This window comes from Dipodomys ordii, unplaced genomic scaffold, assembly GCF_000151885.1.
Source record: "Dipodomys ordii isolate 6190 unplaced genomic scaffold, Dord_2.0 Scaffold197, whole genome shotgun sequence".
Lineage (NCBI taxonomy): Eukaryota > Metazoa > Chordata > Mammalia > Rodentia > Heteromyidae > Dipodomys > Dipodomys ordii.
In genome coordinates this window covers 2,694,122-2,697,716 of record NW_012267413.1, presented here as the reverse complement: position 1 = coordinate 2,697,716, position 3,595 = coordinate 2,694,122, and the positions used below count along the sequence as shown (strand labels likewise).

The following is a 3,595-nucleotide window of genomic DNA, read 5'->3' as shown; positions in this document are numbered from 1 at the left end:
TTCCTCAGCACCACATAAGCAGAAGAAGCCCGAAGTGGCACTGTTGCTCAAGTGGTAGAGCGCTAGCTCTGAGCTGAAGAGCTGAGGGATATCAGGCACAGAGTTTGGCCCCATGATCAAAAAAGAAAAAAATTATCCTTTGAGTCAAACTGAAAACTTACTTGCTGTTTTGTAATTCGAACCAACTGACTTTCATTACACCAGAAACACCAACTCATTTAACAAAGGCAGTCCCTTCCCTCCCAAAGCCTTACTAAGGAAGGAAGGGCTTCAGGGCTTTGGGGAGCTTAGGCAGGTCCTCTGATTCCTGACACAGTCCTAACTTAATTCAGAGCACTCAGGGCTCTCTTAAGCAAAGTCTTAAATACAATTATATTTTCATTTCTTAAAAGAATCAGTGGCAGGGCGCCAGTGGCTCACACCTGTAATCCTAACTACTCAGGAGGTTGAGATCTGAGGATGGCAGTTCAAAGCCAGCCGGGGCAGGAAAAGTCCCCATGAGACTCTAATCTCCAATAAACCACTAGAAAACCGGGAGTGGATCTGTGGTTCAAGTGATAGAGCACTAGCTTTGAGCTGAAGACCTGAGGGACCGTGCCCAGGCCGGCCCAGAGTTTAAGCCCCACGACCGACCATTAAAAAAAAAAAAAATCAAGCAGATCAAGGAACTAATGATAGGATATAACCTTAAAGACTTTTTTTTTACAAAATTCTTGAAAAGAAAAAGAAAGCATATTCCCAGTTTAAGAAAAATACCTTGACAATGCCATTTGAGAAGCAAAACTACAAATAACCCCCAAACATTACCTTTACCTTTAAAGTAAGGCACAGTCCAGCATGCTAAAGGAGGTTCATTTCCAAGGACTTGGAAGAATGGTCGCCCAGATGGACCAGGCACCGGCGTTGGGCAGGCATTGGCCATCCTTTCAGCACGGGTCTGAGAAGCTCACCTTGAGTTTGGCCACTTGGGGATGGGAAACAAACCAAAGCAAAATGTGCATCATCCTCCAGAACCTGCACGGCTGGCCCAGACCGTCCCCCCAGCCGTCACGTGACGCCGCCGGCCTGTCCCTCCACCTGTGGGGCTAATGCTGCAGGTAGAGGGTCTTCGAGGCCCTTCATTAAGCCCTTGTGGACCTGGCGCGGCAGAAAGGGCTCCATGTCTCAGGCTAGGGAGGAACGCACCATCGGTGGTCCGGGAGGGAAAGGGCACCCTCTCCGAATGAACCCCTCTATTTTTTTTAACCTGGCAAACTTTGCTGTCCTCACTGATGTCCCCTAACTTTGTTGGGGGACGGTCTGGGCCAAAAAAACAAAAGCCCTTTTCCCAGTCCCACTTTAACTCCTCTGCGCGCGCGCGTACACACACACACACACACACACACACACACACACACACACACCCGTAGTCCAGTGTCCCGCACTCCGGCCACTTCACGCCGCTGTCCCCGCAGACGCTGCTCCCTGGCCTTGCACGGCCAGGCGGGACACACCTGCACAGCCGCCCCTCGCCCGCCCCACCGCGCACCCCCGGGGCCACTCACCTTCCAGCCCGCCGAACTGTTGCTGTCGCCCTTATCCTTGGAAGAGGGCACGCTCTTGACCATCCACTCGTAGATCTGCGACAGCGTGAGTCTCTTCTCGGCCGAGCTCTCGATGGCCCCAGGTTCCTCCAACTGCTCCTGCGCGGCTGTCGCGCGAGTGGCCCGGCGGCGGGTGGCACGGGCGGGTGCTGAGGCAGCGGCCCGGGCAGTGGGGGCTGTGGCGGCGCCGAGTGCAGGCAGCCCGCCTCCGGTCCCTGGAAGTCCCCGCACAAGCCCCCGCTGGCGACAGCGGCGGCCGCAGCCACCGCCGCCGCCACGGAGCCGGGCGCCTGCGGGAAGTCCTCGCTCTCCTCCAGCAAGCTCAGGTTGCTCATGAAGTCGGGGCTGACAGCGGCCGCGGAAGCCGACGGCAAGCCCGCTGGGGCGTCGGGGTTGGCGGCCGCCCCGCCCGACGGCGCCGGACTGGAGGTGGCCGAGTTGGACTGGCTAAACTCCGGCCTGGGCAGCGGCCAGGTGCACGAGCGCGGCCGGGACAGCGGCTCGAAGTCCGGGTCGATCTCCACCACCTGGGGCGCTTCGGCCATGGTGACCCCCGCCCCTCCCCCCAGCCGCCCGAGAGCCAAGACGGGGGAGCAGCAGCCCGAAGGGGGATGGGTGGAGGGGAAGGGGTGGCTGAGGCGGTCCGAGATTTGGAGGGGAGCCGAGACGGGTGCCGCGAGCGGACGCAGGTCAGCAGCAGCAGCAGGCTCGGCGGAGTGGAAGGACGAGCCCAGAACTTAACTTCGCGGCTCCATCAACATCCACGAACCTCCGGGTTCGCTGCGCCCACTGGACGGCAGGCCGGAGCCGCGGAGCCCGGCAGCGCGGGCGCGGCGTTCGGGCTGACAGGAACCTGCCGCTGGAAGGAGGGACGCTCCGAAGGTGCCGGCAGCTTGGGGCTCAGTGGCCCCACGCACGCGGCGCAGTTGGCTCGCCAACCTGAGGGAGTGTGGCGGTGGCGGCAGCAGCACCTATGCAGCTGGCCAGACTTGCGGGATCCGAGGCCGCTCTCCTCCCTCCCCCCACCCCCCACCGCGGCGGCCAGTGCGCCAGCGCCCCGACTGACTGTGAGATTGACCAATAGGCGCTCGGTACTCTTGCCCACACAGCCAATAAGCGCTGACCTGGGCGAGGGTCTGCTTTTCCACCGGGAGGCGGCTGGCTGGCCGTGAGGTGGTGGTGGTGGGTGCAGGGACCGGGCAGCGGATTCTTTTCTGGTGATTCTCGAGTGTTTCTGTGAGTCTCTCGCCCTCTCAGTGTTTGGATTGCTAGGAGGCAAACCAGCGTGGAGGAGGCGGGCGGCCACACTTTTGTTTACTACAGAGGAGCAAAGCCCGAACGGAACGCGAATGTGCCCCGCTTTGCCCCTGGCCTGGACGGGGCGGGAGAAGCCGCGCGCCGTGCGCTCCCGGGGCGCGGTGTGGGCCTCGCCGAATTCCACTCGGTCGCCCCCTCTTGGTGCCTCCCACGCTGTCTTTGCCGGACAACGTGGAGAAGTCGGTGGGGGATGCTTTTGTCAAGTCCGCGGGAGGGGGCGCGTCCCCTGCTCCCGCGATGGATCCCCGCGGCGCGCACTTTACCACCCCCCTCCAGCAGAGCCTCCGGCACTCCGTGTGGATCAGGGCTGATTGCCCCGACCCCCCACCGCAGTCCAAGCCCACCACCTGCCAGGTGCTGCACTCTTGAGACGTCGTGGGGCACAGTTCTGTTCCAACCCAGGTGTCTTTAGGCTGCTGGCTACATACATCAGTCCACCCCCCACCCCACCTGGGCTCTCTGTGCACAACATCCTGTATACGATCTTTGAGGCCAAAGGTAGGGTGACAATGTCCCTTGTGTCTCCTGGAGAAGAAAAACTTTACAGGTTTTGTTTTGCGTTTGGAGGGGGAAATGTGGGGGACCCGGTCTCCTATACAGACAGTAGCGTTTAAAAAAATATCCTGACCGGCAGGGAAGGTGGCTCAATGGTAAGAGTGCTTGCCTTGCATGCATGAGGCCCTGGGTTCGATTCC

At 60.1% G+C, this 3,595-nt stretch overlaps 1 pseudogene; it reads right to left on the bottom strand.

Moving 5' to 3' along the window:
* Positions 1-1,544: 1,544 nt before the first annotated feature.
* Positions 1,545-2,151, bottom strand: LOC105999727 (annotated as a pseudogene).
* Positions 2,152-3,595: the final 1,444 nt, after the last annotated feature.